A 24,930-nucleotide genomic window follows, 5' to 3' on the forward strand; every position below is an offset into this window, starting at 1 on the left:
TGTCTGAAGGCCTCTGCCAAGATGAACCTAACTTAAATGACTGAGATACCGGTCTGACTAATATTAACACACTAGCATATACAAGGGAACCAGTGGTCAATAACTTAAATCTAGATCAACAAACTGGCAAATACAAGGGAACCAGCAGTTGACTACACATAACAATAACCATTTTTTTTTTAACTTAACGGCATGAATAGATCTTTTTGATCCAAGCGCATGCTTCTTGTCAGCAGATTACACGATAGTTCCCACGGGTCCTGCATTCCACGCTTTCTTAGGCGACGGAAACAGGGAGAACACACGCATATTGCTATCCAAGTGTTAATACTTATTCCGATTGGTCTAACTGGTCCGGTCTAATTTTTTTTTTTTTTGAAAAGGTAACTCAGTCACTCTATTTCACCCTAGCAAAGGTAACAACTTGAATCGTGTGCCCCACCAAATCACTTGAAATAAAAGAAAACTAAAAATAGAAAGTGAAAAGGACTCGACGAGATATGGCGAAACTATCATGTTAATTCTAACACCTAAGCTCTGTGCTTTTATGAATAGACTCTATAGATGTTTCCATCTAGTCAGATTGGTTCCTCAACTCCTAAAACAAAAATGTTTCCATCCACTTAGATTGGTTAGTGCTATCCTTAATAGGCGTAAATTTCTAGGCTCTGGAGTTTATTTATTATGCAACTAAAAAGTTTCTCCCATAAATACCCCCAAACTTATTATTTGCTAGTCCTCGAGCAAAATTTATTCTTGAAAAGTGACCGAGTTAATCTCGGGTGGGTTTATCAGAGGTGTACCCACAAAAACCAATACTCCAGACCCTAGCTATCTACGCAGAACCTTGGAAAGCACTAAACAACCTCCTTGGTTGGCATACAATTATTGACTCTAAGAGGAAGAACCCTGATGCGAAATTCCAATTGCTGTACACGAGTTTGCACTCAAGCATACTAAAATTCATATAAGTGACAGAGCTCTACTAAGATAGTTTCACGATGGACATCATACTCGGAGTCAGACTAATCACATGAAAAGATTAAGAAGATGGAAAAAGAAAAATGTAGATGGTTGAAAAGTGAACGGTGTTTCCCATATCTGTCTGAAGGCCTCTGCCAAGATGAACCTAACCTAAATGACTGAGATACCGGTCTGACTAATATTAACACACTGGCATATACAAGGGAACCAGTGGTCAATAACTTAAATCTAGATCAACAAACTGGCAAATACAAGGGAACCAGCAGTTGACTACACATAACAATAACCATTTTTTTTTTTTCAGAACGGCATGAATAGATCTTTTGGATCCAAGCGCATGCTTCTTGTCAGCAGATTACACGATAGTTCCCACGGGTCCTGCATTCCACGCTTGCTTAGGCGACGGAAACAGGGAGAACACACGCATATTGCTATCCAAGTGTTAATACTTATTCCGATTGGTCTAACTGGTCCGGTCTATTTTTTTTTTATTTTTTTATTTATTTTTTATTTTTTTTTGGAAAAGGTAACTCAGTCACTCTATTTCACCCTAGCAAAGGTAACAACTTGAATCGTGTGCCCCACCAAATCACTTGAAATAAAAGAAAACTAAAAATAGAAAGTGAAAAGGACTCGACGAGATATGGCGAAACTATCATGTTATTTCTAACACCTGAGCTCTGTGCTTTTATGAATAGACTCTATAGATGTTTCCATCTAGTCAGATTGGTTCCTCAGCTCCTAAAACAAAAATGTTTCCATCCACTTAGATTGGTTAGTGCTATCCTTAATAGGCATAAATTTCTAGGCTCTGGAGTTTATTTATTGCAACTTAAAACTAACAAAAAGTTTCTTCCCCACCCCCAAACTTAAATCTAACATTGTCCTCAATGTTCTAAAGATGAAATTAAAAGCATGAACAAGGAGAAACGGTTACTATTTGAAGCAAAAGAGTTAAGGAAGGATATTACCGTGTTGCAAGAGATTGGGTTACCTCCCAAAAAGTGCTAAGTTTTAAGTCTTCAGCCAGACATCAAATACCTCAAAAAGGATCTTCACCTTCCAAAGTCATATAACAATAGCCGAAAAAGTTGTGGGTCCATAATACCAAATAGAGCTAACACCAATATGAGACAACTGCACTGGTTCAGAAAAATGAACAGAAGGAGCACATCCTCATCTAAGGTTTCTTGCAAGACAACCGGATCTATCCAGAGCCTCCAGCTGGGCTTCATAAGAGTGTCTTGAAAAATAGGTTCATCCGAAAAACGGGTTTCTAATATATGGATTTCCTCCTGAACAGAATCAGGCGGATCAGGTTGTGGAGTCTGAATAGACTCAAGCGATACCTCAGATGCACTAGGCTTGAGTCCCAAGTTAGGAACTTCTACTGGGGATAATTGACAATCTCTACCCCCAAATTTAGGGTTTTGGGTGTCTCTACATAAACTAGTCACAATATTCCTAATTTCTAGACCATCCAGTTCTTGAAAAAGGTCAATTGCTTTCTCTGAATTATAATCAGGTGGTTCATCCTCTAAATTCTTTTGAGGTATACTAGCTATAGGACTTATATGTTTCATATCCTCTATGGTCATCCCTAGAGTTTCCTTATTGTGTTGAAGCACGGTTACTGGCCTAATCTCATGATCACTATCCAAATCGGAAGTTATAGGCAAAATCTCAGATGGGCCTACAAATGCATAATTGGGGTCCAACTTAGGAGGATCTTTAGGCTCTTCGAAATAAGGGCTTAAGGTAGATTCGGTAGCTAGTAATGGTTCAAACCTAGATTTCCATCTATCGGTATCTAACATAGGAATAGAATCCAACAGAGCATTTACTTGTTCAATGTTGCTATCATCGTCGAAATCCATGCTAAAACGGGCTAGACAACTCTCTAATGGATCTTCCGATTCGGTGTTTGGTACAGACTTCGGAACTAAGGTTCCTATCATGTTGACCTCTTCAATGCACGTGTCATCTAGCTCAGAATGTAGCTTATTGACATTAAAAATATTCAACTCAATAGTCATATTACCAAAAGATAGATTCATAATACCATTTCGACAATTTATGATCGCATTAGACGTGGCTAAAAACGGGCGACCTAAAATCACTGGTATTTTGTTCTCTAGGTCAGGGACAGGTTGGGTATCTAGGATAATAAAATCCACTGGATAAATAAACTTGTCAACCTCTATGAGAACATCCTCAATCACACCACGAGGAATTTTAATGGACCTATCAGCTAACTGAAGTGTCATCTGTGTAGGTTTCATCTCACCAAGTCCTAGCTTAAGGTACACATGGTATGGAAGTAAGTTCACACTGGCTCCTAAGTCAAGCAACTCTTTCTCAACACGGTACTTACCTATTGTACAAGCAATGGTAGGGGACCCTGGATCTTTATACTTAGGAATAGTGGTATTCTGAATAATAGAACTCACGTGACTAGCTATGAAGGCTTTCTTCTGGACACTGAGCTTACGCTTTCGCGTACACAAGTCCTTAAGGAACTTGGCATAAGAGGGAATCTGCCTAATTGCATCTAATAATGGAAGGTTGATATTAACGTGCTTAAAAACCTCCAATATATCATTAAAGTTGGACTCCCTCTTAGTCGGAACTAGCAGCTGGGGGAACGGGGCTCTGGGAACAAAGCCGGGCTCATCAGGACCCTCATTGGTCTCTTTGGAGACTCTATCAGTCTCCTCATTTTCTGGCTCATAAGGGTGAACTACAGCATGTTCACTATCAGGCATGGCAACCTTATTATCAACTTTCCTTCCACTCCTAAGGGTCGTAACAAAGTTAACATGACTGTACGATTTCTCTCCTCTAGGGTTAGGATCAGTATTACTAGGGAACCTTCCTTCCTCTCTCTCATTAATATACTTAGCTATTTGGCCGACTTGAAGTTCTAATTTAGCAAAAGACTGGGCACTATTCTTAAAATTCTGTTTGGTTTCTTCTTGGAAATTACCCTGGCTTTTTACTAACATTTCCTGGCTTTGTGATAGCATTTCCTGGCTCTTCCTTAATATACTAAGGGTTTCCTCTAAGCTAGTTATTCTATTCTCAGATGGGTTCTGGGTCTGTCCTGAAGGGTTCTTAGTATAACCAAAACCTGGGGGAGGCTGAGAATTACTAGACTGGCCTTGATTCTGGCCCTTAGACCAAGAGAAATTAGGATGGTTTCTCCAACCAGGGTTGTAGGTCTCTGAGTAGGGGTCAAACTTCTGACGGTTCTCAAACCTAGCATTGTTATAGACAGCATGAGCTTGCTCTTCACTAACCTGACCTTCCCAAAATGAGTTATCGGGCTCTATTCCACAACTAGAGATTTGAGAGGCTCTATTAGGTTCAACAAGGGACTTATTTTTAGGTTGACCCATTTCTAACGCTTCTAACCTTCTAGATAAAGCAGCAAACTTAGCATCAGACGCAAAACTCGTATCTACCACATTGGTGCTACTTCTATTGACCAAGAGTCTTTTAGGGGGTTCAACACAAGATTCCCACTGTTGGGATTTTTCAGCGATAACTTCTAAGAAGGTGAAAGCATCATCAACACTTTTACTAGTGAACTCACCAGCACACATAGACTCAACCATGGCTTTGGTCGAATAGTCTAAACCATCATAAATAATTTGTACGAGTTTCATCTTATCAAATCCATGGTGAGGACACTGAGATAGGAGATCATTGAATCTCTCTAAAAATCTATAAAGAGACTCTCCCTCTTGTTGCGCACTAGCACTAATTGTCTGCCTAACAACTGCAGTTTTATGCTTAGGGTAGAATTTCATATAGAAAGCAGCAATAAGTTCCTGCCATGTTTCAATGGATTCAGATGGCAGGTTGTTCAGCCAGGTCTTGGCTTTATCTCTCAAGGAAAAGGGAAACATCTTAAGTTTCAAGACTTCATCAGTAAGGTCTTTTATTCTAATTGTCCCACAAATTTCCTCAAAGTCCCTAATATGGAAATAAGGGTTCTCATCATCTTTTCCTAAGAATATAGGGATCATTTGGAGAATACTAGGTTTTATCTCGAAATTAGCCGTAGTGGCTGGCAATTTAATGCACGAAGCTCGGTTTGTCCTAGTTGGGAACATGTAATCTTTCAAAGTTGCCATCGCTGGCACAACAGAAGTACTAGGGGTTATGAGATTTTCACGAAGAGACAGATTCTCAAAACTGAAGTTTCCAAAAACAGGGCTCTCAAAAGAACAATCTTCGAGCTCCCTGCTTAAATCAGAAGAACTACTAGGTTTTTCGCTAATCGACCTAGAGTGTCTCTTTTCCAAGCCCTATTAACAAAATCGGGCATACACTAAAAAAAAAAAAATCAAAAAGAAATAAAAATCCTAACAGGAAGGTTCTAGCAATCACACAGCAGGCTGACTCGACTTTACCACAGCAAACCTAGAGAGTTCTAGCAAACAACAAGCATGATGGCTCACTTAGATTTTTTCTAGACCAGCTTCTATCTCTCGAAGGGGAATTCGTTACAATTTAAGCAAACCCCTCTGGAATCAATCCAAGTCAAAGTAAGTTGAATCGAGGCGAGGGAAGCTTAGTGGAGCTTTGATACCCAAGGCCTCACCGCAGTACAAGGCGGCGCAGTCACGCATTCAACTCACAGAAACCGTCATGAACTTCGAAGTATGCTAAAAGAATAACCAATATCCTTCGAAAATTTTTCCTAACAAGCTCGATACCCTATAGGTCTCTTTCTAATCAGATTTTAAAGCTTGGGTTCGCGTTAGGTTTTGTTCTCCTAAAGCGGGCAAGAAGGGAGCGGTGATGAAATCCGAACCCTTATCTTGTTTAGGCCAGGCCTTTCCCTTTACTAGGAAAATAAAGACGGTCCAAATTCGTCCTCAATCAATGATCACCTTAAGGAATACAGTAACTCGCTTGCAGGGGATTCGCGAGTGTTTCGATTGGACTTACCTCCCGTACCAGACGGGGGATGAACCGTTGTCGTCGACTCGGGCCACGACTCCTATGCCGTGTGCGAACCCGAGGGGCCGAGGTGATATTGTAATCACCGTCCTTCCCTGCACACAGTTTGTATTTAACTACCCTTTCGTAGGGCTTAAAAAAATAATAATAATAAAGTCCAAGAGTCCAGTCCAAAGTCCAAATAAAGTAAAGTGCAAAAGAAAAAGAAAAATAACCTAAAAAAATATTAAAAAAAATCTCTCTCTTTTTTTTTTTCTCTTCTATATATAAAACAAAAAAAAAAAGAAAATTCCTCTTTCGCTCCTTCCGCTTTAATCTTTTCCTTCCAAGGTCCTTAGTACTCCACTTCGAACCTGCAAATTAAAAACAAAAAGAACCAGTAAAAAGGAAAAAAAAATAATAAACCTAAAAAAAAAAATCTACCTAAGCACAGGTCCGCGTCGGCGGCGCCAAAAACTTAATGTATTTTCAAATGTTGTTGTAGATAGTGGTAAAAACTGGGTTCTTTTCGAACTTGTGAAGGTAACTCTTTTTTTTTTTTTAGATTTAAACAAATAAATAAATGAAGGAAATTAATAGCAATGTCAAGATTTAGAAGGATTAAGGCTCAGGATTCACTACCACTCTAAGTTGATTGGTTATAAATAATATTTCATAAATTATTATTAAGCTCTTTTTCTTATTAAATCACTTTTTAATTTAAAAGGTGTCCAAATATTAAGTTGTAATCCTTAAGCATGATTTATCAAAGAATTATTCTAAGCATAAAACATCAAACTGATTCACAACTAATTAAGAAAACCATTTTATCCTCTTTTTTATATTTATCCAAGTGAATTAAATAAAGTAAATAATTAAAGAAATTATAAATAAAAATATTACCAATCAAACATGAGTGAATAGATCCTCCATTGCCTCAATCACCAAGAATTTAGCCGCTCATCATGTTGGAAAAACTCTCAAAATATTTCATTGATGCTCAAAAGTGTTTTACAATGAGAGAAAGACAAGAAAATGATTAAAACAGGATTCTGCGACCCACATAAAGCGTCAATAATTAACGACAGAGCTAAAGTGCTGTTGTCGTTAAAGAACTACGACCAACAAAAGACAGTCGATGTTACTGTTGATAAACGACTGTCCTTTAGTGTCTGTTCTTCACGTTCTTCCTCCTCGCAGCAGCAGCAGCAGCAGCAGCAGAACCAGACTCTCTGTAACTTGGATTTTCTTGCTCTGTAGTGCTCTAAACCTCTCCCAATTCTTCCTAAACTTGACTAGACCCTTCTGATCGACACTAGGGACCTATTGATACACAACAGGTCACTCCAATCCTTGTAATAACTCCAAGAATATCCGGCCATAAAAGAATATTTTCCGATATTTTTTTTTCTTTATTTCTCTGATTCGTTACGGATTGTTTCCTGGTTTATCTCATTCAAGCATCATCTCTGAGTTGTAGGAGAAGTTTCCAGCCAATAGAGTTAACCCATGCACGTCTCTTCCATCCAACAATTCCAAAAATAGAATATCTTCCCTATTTGAGAATATCTTCCCTGTTTTGATTCCCACCGATTATCTAACCAAACTTGACCGAATAAAACACACATAACAGCTCTGTCTAGGCCCTAGGAACAAACCCATTTAATTTGGGCCATTGAATCTCACTGGAACACCTTCGAATCATCAACCCTAGTCACGGCAGTTCAAGACAATTTTTCCCGCCAAAACTGTTCTTGATGTTTTCATCACCTGGTGATTATCCAGCCAAATCAGATCGAATTCTATGCCCAAAATGTGTTTCTTAAGCTATATCACATCTTCCTACCAAGTTTGAGCCATTGAATCGACCTACCACTACTTCATTTCTTCGATCGAAAATTCTCCTGTGTGTGAACATTTTTCCCGCCAATTTTGAGAATTTGAATTGTTGAAGAAGGTGCCCCTTATCCTGGACTGGGGTGCGAATAGAAGATGCCTTGGGGTGACCTGGGGGTGCCCCTTAGTAATTAGGTTACCCCTTATCCAAACTTCGAAGTCCGAATAACACGTGTCCTCCGGGTACCAAAATCAACTTTTCGAGCCAAATTTTCCAAAAATGTTTATTTCCTAAAAATACATAAAAACACAATATTAGTACAAAAATAGAGTTCCAACAATACTGACATTGAGGACAAATTAGGCACAAAAATGTGTCTATCACTACACTGGCATGTTAATGTGAATGTGAAATACTTTCGGCAATTCATGCAATTCGGTTTCAGCTATAAAATTTTTTTTCAAAATAGTTTTATGCACACAACTTCTAATAAGAGTTGTATTCCATATTTCAACTACACATACCAAAGGTTGTGAAAAATGTCTTTACGACATAACCAGGTGCTGTCCAAGATAGTTCGACAATTCATACAAGTTTTGTGCAAATATTATTCATAATACTGGTAATTGTCGTTGTATATGTTTCTACGATATACTACTTATGTTGTCCACGATTGTTCTACAATACAATCAAGAGTTGTGTTAGGTTATCAAAAAAAATCGAAAGAGAATCACAACATTGACAAACTATTGTCGAACCATGAATCACATCACCCTTTACAACACTTGTCATACATTGTAGAAAAACTTGGACTTTCTACAATACCCCCGTTCCACAATGCATGAAATGGAGTTGTCGTAGGGGTACTGCAACTCTTATCTTGTGTCGTCAATGATGTTTTTTCCCGTAGTGACCAGAAATTTTGTTAACGAGGAAACCGCAGATGCAGAAAACCCCCGAGACCTAGTCCAAATTGAACTGTATTAAGACGCTATAGACACTATCCTACTCCAAGCTAACTTCGGGATGGACTATAGTTGAACCCCAATCAATCTCCCATTGATCCAAGGTATATTTGTACTCCCTACGCCTCTGATCCCAGCAGGGTACTGCACACTTGATTACCTTAGATGATCTCACCCACAACTAAGAGTTGCTACGACCCAAAGTCAAAGACTTGCTGATAAAAAAATCTGTTTCACACAGACAAGTCTATCGAAGGATAAATCAGTCTCCCACAGATTAACCCTAAAAGGTTTTTTTCCGTCTTTTGATAATAATCAAGGTGAACAGGAACCAATTGATAATCCGGTCTTATTCACGAAGAAAAGCCTAGATTTATCAATCACCTCACAACAATCTTAATCGTATGGCAGCGAAACAAGATGTTGCGGAATCACAAATAATAAGACGAACATGTTTGTGATTACTTTTTATATCTTACCTATCGAAGATATCAATATAAAGCCAATCAATATGATTGTACTCGTACGATAGAAGATGCAAGATCAGATCACAAAACTACGATAAAGTAATATCGGTCTATCTTCACAATCCCAATGAAGTCTTTATGTCGTTTAACCTGCTTCTATAAGAAGAAAACCAAAGGTTAAAGGAGAACCGACTCTAGCACGCAAAATAGTATCACACGTAAGGTGTGGGGACTAGTTTTGCTGAGTTGCTAGATGTCCCCTTACATAGTCTTTCAAATCAAGGTTTTTCCTAGGTAACAAAGAAACCAATATCCACCGTTAGATGAAAACCTGATTTAGATTCAAGCTAATATTTCTCAACTGTTAGATCGAAAACTTAGCTTGTTATACACAAATAAAATGCACGATTTTAGGTTTGTTAACCTTACCCAAATGTGTACATTATTGGTTCAACAATGGTTTTCCAAAAGGTTAGTCGAATGAGCATTTCATATCAACCATGTTCTTCTTCACCATAACTAGTTTAAATGACTCAAATGAACTAGTTAGAGAGTTGTTCAATTGCAAGGAAATCTCATGTAACTACACAAGACACAATTGAATCAATGATGATTTGATTCACATGAATCGGTTGATGAACTTTTATAGCCATGGTTTGCAAGTTACATTCCATAATCTTTATTAGTTTAAGTTCAGAAATCATCTTTAGATATATAACCTTTTCAAGTTCGTAGACTAGGTTCACGAACTTAAGATACCGGTTAGAGTTTACAAACTCCAGCAGAAATTCTCGGGAAAGAGAACTTCTCCGGATCACAAACTTGGTTCGCGGACTTAGCTCCACGCAAATAGTTAGTCAACTCCAGCAGAAATTCTCGGGTTTGAGAATTTCGGCAGTTCACGGACTTGGAACTTTTCTTTCTTCTGGTTCTCTTGATCAAAAAAGTTCGAAAACTTTGGTTCAAGGAATACGACTTATACATAAATGTGTTTCCACAACAATGTTTATGTTCACCATTGGTTATGTAATCTAAACTCTCATTCTCATGAATTTCTTCACTAGGTAAAGATAAACTTGGTCGAAGAGAAAAGCTTACGAACACATATTTCGAGATATAGATATGCGAGGTATATTCGCATTGAAATACCAAATGTGTATAATCAAAGTCTATATATATAACATATGACTTTTTTTCTCAAAGAGTAGGAGATAGAATAGACAAATTTTTGAGTGATAGATAAGTTCAAGTCTCCACATACTTTTTTGTCGAGAAGTTCCACCGGTTTCTTGAGTAGTTCTTCGTCTTGTATGATGAATCGCCATGGATCCCTTGAGATCAACTATAGTTATTATCCTAGTCTGAGACTTAACTATAATAGACTAGAAATCAAGACTTATTGATTTGATCACTAACGTTGACAAACATGCTTGAGATAGCAACGCATCCGAGTTTGACCGAGCAGTGCTCTAACAAAAATTGTACAAAGTGGTAAGGGATTTGGAAAAACACCATTTTACAAAAGTTTTTCTCCTATGTCTTTTATACAAAGTGTCTACAGGGCATAGTGTTTCAACAAACGGTTTGATAGTTATGGTCTCTGGACTGAACTACGTGCAGTCTAAATTTTTCTGAAATCTACGAAACGGGATTCGTCAAAATTTACTTCAAAATAGATTCTGGACTCTACGAAATTAAACATGGGGCTGCAAATATGATATGAAAATAATAAAAACTGAAAATAAAAGGGATTAAGATACAAAATATTTGGGTTGCCTCCCATTTAGCGCTTGGTTTAACGTTTTTAGCCCGACTTGGCATTCTCCTTACTACTCCTCCAGAGAGAGTGCATAAACAAGTTGGATCTCTTCTGTTTAAGTATCAAAAAGTTCATGATAGGGATTTAAACGATGCCCATTAAATTTCAATTAACCAGGAAATAAATGAAGGCGAGAATTAAACAAAAGAACTTTCTATCCAACAATAAACTTTTTTCTATAAATCCTACTATCATGAAAAACCTTTATTTTCTCCTTGTAAATTCGTGAACTTTCATATGCATCGTTATGAATTTCGTCTAGTTCACTTAATTGTAGTTTTCGTTGATTACCACCTCCGTCCATATCCATGCTGCATTTTTGAATGGCCCAAAAATCCTTATGCTCTATTTCAACAAGAAGGTGACAAGGTTTACCGCACACAAGCCTGTACGGAGACATCCTAATAGGTGACTTATATGCGATTTGGTATGCCCATAATGCATCGTTGAGACGTAAACTCCCTTTACTTCTCGATTAGAAACTTCTGCTTTCCCGTGTGTTTGTGGATGATAGTTTGTATCAATCTTGTAAGATATGTTATACTTTTGAAAGAACTTATTTCGAAAGTGTGATCCTCCATCAATGAGATTCCAAACCTTGCAAAAATATGATCCTTAACAAAATCTGTAACCGCGTTAAAATCATTAGTAGAGGTGCCTTTCTCTTCCACCCATTTCGACATATAATCAACAACAAGTAAGATATAAGATTTTCCAAAAGAATTAAAAAAAGGTCTCATAAAATTTATACCCCATATGTCAATAATCCACAAAAAGAATAAAATTCAGTGGCATTTGATTTCGGGTACCTAGATTGCATGTTCTTGTTAAGTGAATATTTTGCATATATTTAGCGACGACGGAAAGACGAAGCTAATGCCGAAAGAATGATTTCAATATGACATCATATGAAGAATCTACAGGCGATTGAAGAGAGTCAAAGTGGCATGAATTGTGAACACACGGGACTGTTAAAGGCACCTGTTAGAGCCTTTCTCGGCCGAACTCGCATGCATTGCTATCTCATGCATGTTTGTCTTGATTTATAGTCTACTATAGCTAAGGTCTCGTACTAGGATAAAAAGTGTAGTTGATCTCAAGAACTCCATGGCAATCATCATACAAGATGAAGGAATACTCAAGGAACTGGTGGATCTTCATCGACTAAAAGGTATGTGGAGACTTGAACTTATTTATCACTCAAAAGTCTATTTATCTCCTATCTTGAGACAAAAGTCGTTTGCTATATAGAATTAGATTATACACATTTGGTATAATGCGTAAGACACTAACTCTACCTTGAGCGCCAGTTCAACTTTGGCCCTTGGCTGCTTACCTTGGGTCTAACTCCACTTGCGTCCTAAATCGGGTGACATCCATAACCACTTCCACGTTCGGACAGTTTCCCCAACTATGGACTCTGATACCAATTTTTAGATCTTCACATACCATCAGACACTACTCAGGCCCAACCACATAGCCTCCAACCCTACTTGACCACATGGGATAAGAGGTGTGCGGTTTTTAACTGAAAGGCCTCGGTGCTATGTATGGAGATTCCTAAGCTTATAATTAACCTCCACACGTATTCTTATTTCTTCTACATATGTATGGATTATCCCTAGCTATACACATGTGTTTATCGCGTCACATACTCCAACAACTGAGAGAAACCAAAAAAATTGAACTATGTGAGCTGTAACAAAATTACAACACCTGAACTCATTCGTCTCAAGAATAATTGTCTAGATATTAACAATGTTCGGATCGTTGTTGCTTTTTTCCACTTTAAGAATAGTCTAAAAAGGGTAAAACCCAGAATTGACTCAACAATACATATTGTATTGTATGTTCGTACTATTTCAATGACATAATAACAAGCTAATTCATTCACTTAAGCTATTATATTTCAAATGTGAAGTCATTTCCGATGACAACCATTTACTCACATACGATGTAGTTCTAGTTTTTCAAAAGTCCAAAATCTATTATGTACATAATTCAGCAGGAAGAGTTCACCGAATGAAATATAGGTAATGACTTGTCCTTTCGTAATATTGTGTCCTTTTCAACATAGTTGGATCCAGAGTTGGTAAAAAGCACTGTATTTATTCATTCTCGGGAGAGAGTAATCTAGGGATGGGATACCTCCCAGAAAACTGTTGATTAATGACCGCATAAGTGTTAGTTGAAAATCCCCCATTGTCGGAAAACCGCAGTGACTAAGTGGGGACAGTATTGGCGGAGGATCAGTTACCAGTTGAGGGAGAAAGACTATGCTTGACGGATTGTGCAGGGAAAGAGTCTCATGAGTAAGAAAACATTCCAGAGTCTAGGACTGAACATATTCCGGAGACGGAGACGGCTCTAAATTAAGTTGGTGGTATTATAGAACTTCGAGACATTTTCAAATGGAATATAGGTAATGGTGGTCATTCAAGCGCCAGCGATAGTCATAATGTTGCTCGCTGGAAAAATCGTCGTTCAAAAATTCCTCATCCAACGACTACAATTTCCTTCCTTGGTCGGTTGTCATCCCATGCAAAAAAAATTTAAGTTCTTTCACTTCACGATTATAAATAATAATATAGTTATAAGAACAGATTCGTTCCATAAGGAGATATGGGTTGTTATTTGTAGTTGGAAACTTAAATAAATTTTGATTTAGGTCTAAAATAATTAAACTAATAATAATAGCAATGAGTGAATAAAGAGAATCAATAAGTTGAGAATACTGGTTAAGGGTTCATCATCAATCATAATAAATGCACTTCGACTAATAAATGGTGTTGTCACTCAGTCATTCACTATCAAGAGTCCTAAAGTACCCCACTGAGCATACTTCAGTAAATTCCTTATATCACCACATACCATAACGACGAATATGTGAATACTACTCAGCGAACAACCTAATCCAACGTGCTATTAGGTTTAATCCTCCAAGAGCCTTAAGTTCTATGAATTAGACTAATCCATGAAATAGAAATACTACGAGTAAACTATTTCTGATAGGTCAAGCTTCTACTTGCAATCACACAAAGGTTTTGAATACAATTGGTAATCAAAATATGCTACTTATAACAAGGTTCGTCAACAATTACGTATCTCAAAACCCTAGCCTAGCTTTAGAAATGCATTCTTGCTCATTTAGTACGTAGCGCTCCTAAACAAACAATCATACAATCATATGCGATAATAAATCGTAGAACAAGACAATAATAATTCGATTGAGATAACAAAACCAATATATTAATTTAGCAGCATGTTTATGATATCCGATTACATCCTTAACTAATATGGAGTGTTTAGATACTCATGGATTTCTAAAAACCAATGAAAATTATAAAGGAAAATAGGTAAAGCAAACCCTAGAATTGTGATTGTCAATCGCAACTCCAAGCCCCGACTCACGTTCTCCTTTCCTTTTGTGTATAAAAACAAATAATAAAAAAATGATAATAGATACTCATGAAAATCTCTCTTTAATAGGGTTCCAAGTATAGAAGCGCCTGTACATCCAATCCCGGTCGAAGGTAGGTTGCAAACTCGCCAATATTTCCAAAAGTGAAAAATACTAGAACCCCCTACTATATGGGTTCAACATATAGAAGCCCCACTAAATGGATCATACATTGTCAACTCCATACTTTCAGAAAATGATATTCCTAGGCCCAAAATATCAAATTTTCTTCAGATCTGGCCCATAATTAATTATTGTGAATTTTAATAATGACAACACTATCCTTTAGTATCTATACAAGAGGAATATCAGAATACATTTTCATTTTTCTATTTTCTTTCTCTCTCATCTTTATCTCCCTCTCTGCTGTAGAAAAAATAGTTTCTAGGGCTTCTGAGTTTCATTTTTCTTCGTCTTCATCCAAATCTTTGACTGCAACAACAACGATCTATCACATCTTCTTCGTCCATGCCTCTGTTATTTCACTTATGTCAAAGATCGATTGCATCTGATAAAAAATAGATCTTATGGAAGATGAAGATGATTTGTTTAATCCTGCATCTGAAGATTCATCTACGAAATCAAATCGACGTGCAGATAAGATTCATTTTTCATTATATCTTAATTCAATTGAAGCTATATGTTATTAATTTTGAATTTTTTCTCTCGAAATCTTCGAAGTTATGATTTCACTGAATTTTATCTATGAACTCATGATCAAAGTTCAGATCTGTTACAGTTTAATCGTTTTTTAGCTTTTTAAGATGAAAATATTGAAAGATGTTACAATTTTTTTTTTTAGGTTTCCTTACTGAATATCAATCGATCTGTTTATCTTAAGACTTGACTGAAAATCGGTGTTCAGATTCGAAATCAGTGAATCATCATCTCTATTACCCATGTATTTGTTATGAATTTTATAAACTTTGCTTAATCTTGTGTACTTTACTTCTAATTCTATATAGTTTGATGTATCTCTGTCAATGAAATCGAATTTGTTATCCTAGTATTATTTATTGTAAATTAGTGGTGGTGATATGGTTGGTTGTAAATGAAATTTACATAAGAAAGGAGTGAAGATATGATGGTGACTAAGACAAAAATGCAGGCTAGCATTGGATTTGAATGAATATGTTACTGTGAGTTATAAATGGAGATGTGGTTGTGCTATTTGTGGCTTGGATGTAATGTTGCAGGTGAGGAGGAGAAAGCTGCAGCTGAGATACATCATATGTTGTAAGTGTCATTTTATCTTATTTATTGAGTAGCTCTATGTCATATCATTGTTTCTAGCGCTCATGTAGATAATTTATATGCTCTGAGTACACAAGCATATGCATGTGTAACTGGATATTACACAAGCATATGGATGTGTAACCGGATATTACAAAAGACATATGGATGTGTAACCGGAGATTACACAAGCCATATGCATGTGTAACTGCCGTTTATACAAGCCATTACATGTGTACCTGCTAAGCACCATGAAACCCAACTGTTTCAGTTAGCATGTTCATCTTGAGTAGCATTCTTTTTTTTTATCTTTGTGTTAGTGAAATTATTTGTATGAAGGGTCTCCTATGGTTAATAAGTTACGGTGGTGGTATAGGTGCATGTTTTGGAGACGGTGGTGGTGTTGGAGTTGGAGCTAAGGTGTGAATGTTGGAGGTATAGGTATAAGTGGCAGATTAGGTGGTCGGCGGAATTGCTGAGTGTCAAATTTACTTTGTTGAGTCTGTAACTCTGTAGCCACTCCTGAGGTGGGGATACGCCGTTGTTATATACTTTTTCAGCTTCGGTTGTTTGCTTGATCTGAACTAGTAAGGTGTTATAATAGTTTATCTTATTCTTGCGGATGCAGGTATTTCAATTCGTTGCAGAGTGAGCGTTTTTCTGGTTGTTACTTCTCTGACATGAACATGGTCATTTTGGCGCCAACTGGAAGCGGAAAAACAGTGTTATTTGAGCTATGTATCTTAAAGCTCCTTTCCTGGTTCCTTTCTCAGGATGGAAGGTTCCTTCATATGAAGGGTACACTGAAAACAGTAAGTTTCCCTACTTGTGTTGCTGGTACCGAAAACACGACTTATTCTCTATCATTTATGTCATACTCCTTGCACAAAACAGATCTCTCCATTTACTGATATCCGTGTTAAACTGCTAATACATATTCTTCATGATATCAATACTTTGGATACTTATGTCCCATATGTTGTAGTAAGACAAACTGATTAATCTCCTTTAATTCATCGGAAAAGTGTTATTTGTTTTCACTTTTTGAGTAGTTTGTGTATTACGGGTGCATGTGTAACTCACAATTACACATGCCATATGCATATATAACTCCCAATTACACATGCATTTTGTATGTATACCAGCTGAATACACATGTTGTTTTTTTGGAATGTTTAGACTATGGCATCTTAATATTTTTATGACAATAATTTCTGAATAGTTGTAGCCTTTTTTGGATCAATTGATGTCTATGCAGGTCTCGACGTTTTTTGTGCGCACTGACAAGACACTAGCCTTTTTTTAGATCAATTGATGGTCGATTAGGTTGAATTTTTTATTAGGTTGGTGGCTTCAGTGAGGAGACTTATGATGAGGAGCCTGATGGAGATGATATTGATGCAGAACATACAATGGTTTCAACAGATGAAATTCTTTCTTTAGCGGGAGGGTAACTAAAGTTTGTGTTATTGTTGTATGCGTAGCTTTCAAAACTAAATTATCGTATGATAGGTTGTTTAAACTCCTTGCGACAGTATTTCATGGGTTTCTTGCATAACTTTACATTATATAAAATGTCTAGCTACAAGACGTACAGTATCATTGAGAAGTTAGGTTTCTACTTTATATATCGTTTACAACAAGATTCGAAAACGGTTCTGTAAAAATTGACGTGTTTCTGTTTATAGCTGTTATAATGTTCGAAAACTCAAAAATATTGATGTTGTTGTGGCAGTCAAGTCGGGAAGTGCAAGTCTTTCCAGGAGCATTCTTATATGATGCAGGTAATTACCCTGGAGTACAAGGCTTATCAAGAACATGTTCTCGAAAATTGCTCACAGTTTGTGGAAGTAAGGCTTTTACATGGTTATATTCCTTTAAAATTAAAAACTAATACGTACCATGCTCTCTCTTAACGTTTATTTTCTTATGTTATGACATGTTAACTCTTGAAGACCTTGAACGCATTGGTATATGACCTTGTTTCCGGTGGTACTGAGAACCATCTACGAGTCTTGGTCAATCTGAAAAACAAGGTTAGTAGGAATAACGTTCCACTTTAAATGGCATATTCCATATGCAGGTGTAACTCCTAGTTACACTAGTCATATGCATGTGTATCTCCTAGTTACACATGTTATATGCATGTGTAACTCTTAGTTACACAATTCAGATGCATGTGTAACTGCTAGCTGCACTAGTCAGATGCTTGTGAAACTGAAATATACATTGTTGTATGTACTATTCATTTTAATCGTATAAATATTGATTGCTTGTTGTTATATTTCAGGTTTCAGATAACTTCATAAAATATAATTGCTTAAACGTGGTAATGGTCTCGCTGGAACTGGAGTTGACGTTGAATACACAAGTCAGATGCATGTGTAACTCTCAGTTACACTAGATAGACACATGTAACTCTCAATTACACTAAACAGATGCGTGTGTAACTTCTAGTTACACATGCTAAGAAATTATTGTAAATGAATATTAAAGTAATAATTGTATTTTTTTGTGTTTTCTTTTTGATGTCTATTTTTTGCATATATATACAAGTGTAACTTTGCATTACACATATCATAAGGATGTGTAACTTCTGTTTACACTTTCGCACTGTATTTTAATAATTTCGGGCCTAGATTTAAATTTTACTTAATTATGGGCTTGACAATATGCATAAGGGTATCAAGGTCTTTTAAAAACTCGGGGCCTAGATTTAAACTTTTTTTAATTAAGGGCCTCATATTATGGGTTATCCATGGGTTGGGCCTGAGCCTAATTTTCCCTTTCCAAAATAAGTCATGCCCAAAACCGCTTCACGATCAAAACATAAACATGGACCGCCTATAAGGTTAGAAGTCCGGCCCAAATAGTATTTGGCTTGTCAGCGCTGTAAATCTGACAGCCTAGTTTTCATTGGCTCTATTATCAGTTGAAAGCAACCGAGCTCTATAATTTTTCATCGACCAATTTTATTTTTACCTGATTTTAGATAGGTTGGGACAACACACCGTAAGTTTCCCTGGGATTCTCTACGGTTTAGTTTTACCACCGTATGTTAACCTGAGATCTTCTACGGTGAGACATTACCGTAGCTTCTTTTCCTCCTCCCTAATATTTCACCCGAGAGATATTCTTTCTGTTCTTTTCACTGGAAAACTCGAATATACCTTCCAAACGCCATTATCTCCATCGTCAACCTCGTTCCCTTCCTTCTCATCAACAACAGCAGTGACGTGAACGACAACAACCAACATTTTCTCGATCAACAACTTCCATGCCAAAGCCATTGTCAACCATTCTCGTCGTCTGCCATGAATCACCCGCTAACTCCTCCTTCGAGTTCATCTCGAACCCAACTGTTATCTCTCTTCTCTATTTCCATTAATAGCAGCAACACTGAAGCAAGACAATACTCATCAACTTCCATCGCCATCAAACCCGAACTGCCTTCTTCATTCACTGCATGTCACTGACTTTTCACTACTCAAACTTTGTCCATCGAACCCCTCTTCTTTATCACAGTTCAGCTCCATCTGCCTGCAACTATAGACCACCACACAAACTCAATGGCAGCAGCGAACTACTCCGTTGATCACCACTGCATACCCCTGTTAACCTCAGAATCTGTTCAGCTTCAGAATGCAGTTTGAGTTCCATCCTCCCTGACTAGCTGCAACGAACCAATGAAGAACAACCACCGGACATGGCTGAATATCGAGACTCGAGAGTATATGCTTTTAGCTATCAGTCTTGGAGGACTGACAGTTCATTTCTAATAAGTTTTGACCTCCATGAATGAAAATGTGGGCGCCTATGACAATTCTGTGCTTGCACACACTTCGCCAACTTCTACTCACTTCAAGTGCTCGTACCTTCCTCATGCGATGTCGGAATCGCTCCATTTTTTTGTTGGAAAAAATTGGGTTTCACAAAGGATGAATGAATCAGAGAAGAAAGTGTTGCACTCCAAAACTTTCAAGGCTTGTATAAATTTCTTTTAGACAAATATTTCTACCCTCCCAATAACAATTGGCGATTACAACAGGTATGCGAAATATTGCCTTCAGGATACAATGAAAGCCCTGCAACGAAAACTGAATTCAAGGTTTGTACCCCTTGATTCAATCAAGAACACACAAAGAGATTTCTGATTTCTGATGATGCTTTTTGAAACAGAGAAAACAGATTGATTTTTCTTATATGTTAAACGAAACTGGGAGAAGCTATTTATAAAGGGTTTTGCACCTGTTGGGAATAGGTTTTTATTCGCCAACAGGTTTCTATTCACGAAACGTCAGGTTCCTTCATCAACAGACATCAATGGTGTCTTTTGGATTCGAAATTTTCGAACAGGCTTTTATCGGCCAAATAAAACCGTCAGTTCAAAAAAATTCTTCCGGGGGCGTTGCCCCCTTGAAACCCCCACCAGGGGCGGTCTCCCCTGGACCCCCACGACCTGACCTGTCAGGTCGACCACAGCATCATCGTTGAAATCAACACATAAATGATAGGTATCTTTTGGATTTGAACCTTCACTTAGTGTAAGAAACTCAAAGCCTTATCGAGGTTCTATGGTGAAACCAGTCTTGAACCAAGTACCCCTTATGATAAAACCGGAGTCTCCACACATATTGATTTCATAAAATCATGTGTTCTGTAGCCAAGCACGTTAATGGCCATGTGCTTATATCCTTGTTCATGAGTCTTCTTTAGAGAACGGTCTTCTTCTCTTAGGAAACACCGATGCCCCCCAGGACCCCCCTTTGGTTAGCGGCGTTGAAAATATTCCAACATTTTTTGTCGTTCTGTTCGTCTTTTCGTCCTCTTCAAGGTGATGAAAAGAAACTCCGGATTTGAGAGAGTTACACTTACTTTTGGTTAAGATTACCCAAAATACCTAAGAAACTCAAAATCAAACGAAATCAAAGCATAATCATACAAAAGAAAGCAAAGCATTTGAGTACCTAACTAGTGCAAATAATGCACCTATCAAATTCCCCCACACTTTCATTTTGTTAGTCCTCGAACAAACTATAAAACCTAAACTAAGGTACAACAATTGTCGTCGAAGTCACGGTTGCACTTAGCATGTGCCACAGGCCTTTAAACCCATAGGTGTCCTTAGTGGACGATTTATAGTCTCGTAAGGGCTTACAAGAGGTATACCCACAAAATCTACTCCAACTACAAAGCGTTCCATCTTCCCAAGCATCCAAAGATCTTCGAGGACATAGAGTTTCTGCACGCTAGTAATAAGAAGTTAGAAATACCAAAGAACATATTCTCATTCTTATATGTTGAGTGAGAAATAACCACACCATAATGAGAGAACGCTGTTTGAGAGCGATCAATAAGCATTTCGCCTCGACTTCTGCCTCACTTAAAAGGATTTTATGATAATTGCACTCAATAAGACGACTTTTTTGTGGGTCTCACATGTGTGCAGGTAGGAATGAAGAGATAAATCCTACAAACGTTGAATGGTGGGAAGGAAACCTTCCGAAATATTTCTCGAGACCCCACAAGATCGTGGGAAATAAAGATATCAACAAGGATGGTAGTACTAACCACCTTCACATCCGATAGGCAGTGAAGAAAGCACTACTCTCACAGCATCCAATATAAACATAGTCTTCAGTTCGTCTTCTTGGTCTTCATCTGTTGATGATAAACTCTTGAACTTCGTAGAACTTAGACAATTTGTAATTCTTTCTCTTCAATTCCTTGTTGCTTGAAACTTCTTCGTAATCCAATGGCTTTACTAAATTAATACAAAAATAAATACAAACCAAAAAAAAATATAAAGAATTTCTCTTGTCATTTTTTTTTTTATTTTTTTCATTTTCATTTTTTTTTTTTATTTTTTTTATGATGACAAGAGAAATAACTACAAACCGAATATAAAATAAACAATGAAATTGTTATGGCCATGGGATAAGTACTTTACCGCTTGATTCTTCACAACTTGTATTGTTTTCGTATCATAAACTTCAATATAATTCTCATCTTTTGATTTTCTTCGCTCTTGTAAATAAGTCTTCAACTTGAATATAAAATTATGCTCATTCAATGTTGCTTTACTTGGATATGAAATTTTCTCTTCCTTATATTATTGCTTGTAAACCTCAAAAGTCTTCAACTTTCTTTGTAGATTTTGATGTCGCTCCACTTGTTGATGATGACGTGTTTCTATGGGTCTGTTGTTGGCGAGAGAGAGAATGGTGCTAACTGCAAATCAAACTACAAGAAGGTGATTTTCATTTATAGACGTCATCCTCATGATTGACAAAATTAGCACTCAAGAGATCAAAGATTAGTGCTTCTATTGGTGGGAGCTTGGGTAGCTCACCATTCTACCCGGAATTAATGTACGGTGACACACACTCAAAAGAAAGCTCTTTAGTCAGCTACAAAGAAATTTTGGTTTTGTGCCTCTCTTGATTTGAAAATAGGTAGCCTCCACTAGTTATTGATCAACAACTCTAATAATGCATTTCTCCCTGCTCCTCATTTGCATCACCGACATGATTAAATCCATTATTTAACACTCTAACAAGCAAGAAATCAGAACGTTTTTCCCTAACACTTCCAAGTTCAGTTATGTCGGTTAAAATTCTCTATGTAAACATACCTAAAAGTATGCTAGTGACTCTAAAATCTCTACAAGTTGTAGTTTTTGTGTGAATATATACAAAATTTCATAAAGATCTAGGCAAAAAACTAAAAACTCTAAATGAAAAATACTCCCCCACACTTAAACTTCACATTGTCCTCCTGTCCTCAATGTGCAAAATTGAAAATCTTAGTTCTGACGTAGCAGCAGATAAAACATGAAAACTGAAAAAGTGGGGGTCTAACAACACCACCCAATATTTTTCTTAGCAATCTGTATGGACTAACTCGAATATACTTTGAAGAGAATCAACAAGACTCAATCAATTAAATGTATATCAACGATTTTATATCTCTCTCTTGATTTGATTTACTCAAGCAGGAACTACGAGTTCTAATCAAATACAACGAATAACTTGGATGGTATCAAAGATCAATATCCAAGGATTAACCAACATCAATCAACAACCAAAGATCGGATTTCCAATTGATTGATTCAAAAGCACAACCTGTATAATTTTAATTATATAAACAAATATACTGCGGAAATAGAAATAACACAGGCACCAGAAATTTTGTTAACGAGGAAACCGCAAATGCGAAAAAACCCTGTGACCTAGTCCAAATTGAATTGTATTAAGCCGTTATAGACACTAGCTTACTCAAAGCTAACTACAGACTGGAGTATAGGTTAACCTCAATCAATCTCCCGCTGATCCAAGGTATAGTTGTACTCCTTACGCCCCCAGCAGGATACTGCGCACTTGATTCCCTTAGCTGATCTCGCCCACAACTAAGAGTTGCTACGACCCAAAGTCGAAGACTTGATGATAAACAAATCTGTATCACATAGAAAAGTCTATCGAATGATAAATCAGTCTCCCACAAATAAACCCTAAAAGGTTTTGTTCGGTCTTTTAATAATAATCAAGGTGAACAAGAACCAATTGATAATCCGATATTATATTCCCGAAGAAAAGCCTAGAGTTATCAATCACCTCAGAACAATCTTAATCGTATGGTAACGAAACAAGATGTTACGGAAAAACAAACAATAAGACGAACATGTTTGTGATTACTTTTTATATCTTGTCTATCAGAGACAATCCCAAGCCAATAAATATGATTATACTTGTACGATAGAAGATGTAAGATCAGATCAGACAACAACGATAAAGTAGTATCGGTCTGGATTCACAATCCCAATGAAGTCTTTAAGTCGTTTAACCTAGTTTTAGAAGAAGAAAACCAAAGGTTAAAAGAGAACCGACTCTAACACGCAAACTAGTATCACAAGTAAGGTGTGGGGATTGGTTTTGCAGAGTTGCTAGATGTCCCCTTATATAGTCTTTCAAATCAGGGTTTTGCCTTGGTAACTAAGCAATCAATATCCACCATTAGATGAAAAACTGATTTAGATTCAACCTAATATTTCTCAACCTTTAGATCGAAAAATTAACTTGTTATACACAAATGAAATGCACGCTTCTAGGTTTGTTAACCGTACCCAAGCGTGTACATTGTTGGTTCAACAATGGTTTGACAAAAGGTTACCCATATGAGAATTTCATATCACCCATGTTCTTCTTCACCATAACTAGTTCAAATGACTCAAATGAACTAGTTAGAGAGTTATTCAATTGCAAGGAAATATCATGTAACTACACAAGACACAATTGAAGCAAAGATGATTTGATTCACATGAATCGGTTCATGAAATTTTATAGACACGGTTTGCAAGTTGCATTCCTTAGTCTTTATAAGTTTAAGTTCAGAAATCATCTTTAGATATATAACCTTCTCAAGTTCGCAGACTAGGTTCGCAGACTTAAGATATCGGGTAGAGTTTACAATTTCCAGCAGAAATTCTCGGGAAAGAGAACTTCGCCGGTTCGCGGACTTAACTTCACGCAAATAGTTTGTCAAGTCCAGAAAAAATTCTCGGGTTTGAGAACCTCGGCAGTTCGCGGAATTGGATCTTGCCATTCTTCCGGTTCTCTTGATCAACAAAGTTCAAAAAATTTGGTTCAAGGAATAGGACTTATACATAAATGTTTTTTCCACAACAATGTTTATGTCACCATTGGTTATGTAATCTAAACTCTCATTCTCATGAATTTCTTCACTAGGTAAAGATAAACTTGGTCAAAGCGAAAAGCTTACCAACACATATTTCGAGATATAGATAGGCGAGGTATACTCGGCTAGAAATACCAAATGTATATAATCAAACTGTATATATATAGCATACGACTTTTTGTCTCAAAGAGTAGGAGATAGAATAGATATACTTTTGAGTGATAGATCAGCTCAAGTCTCCACATACCTTTTTTTCAAGAAGTTCCACCGGTTCCTTGAGTAGTTCTTCGTCTTGTATGATGAATCGACATGGAGTCCTTGATCTTAACTACACTTGATATTCTAGTCCGAGACTTAGCCATAATAGACTAGAAATCAAGACCTATAGTTTTGATCACTAACATTGGAAAACATGCTTGAGATAGCAACGCATGCGAGTTTGACCGAGCATTGCTCTAACAATCTCCCCCTTTGTCAATTTTAGTGACAAAACTATCAATACATATGGAATACAAAAAAGC

This window comes from Papaver somniferum, chromosome 10 (assembly GCF_003573695.1).
Source record: "Papaver somniferum cultivar HN1 chromosome 10, ASM357369v1, whole genome shotgun sequence".
In the NCBI taxonomy this organism is placed as follows: domain Eukaryota; kingdom Viridiplantae; phylum Streptophyta; class Magnoliopsida; order Ranunculales; family Papaveraceae; genus Papaver; species Papaver somniferum.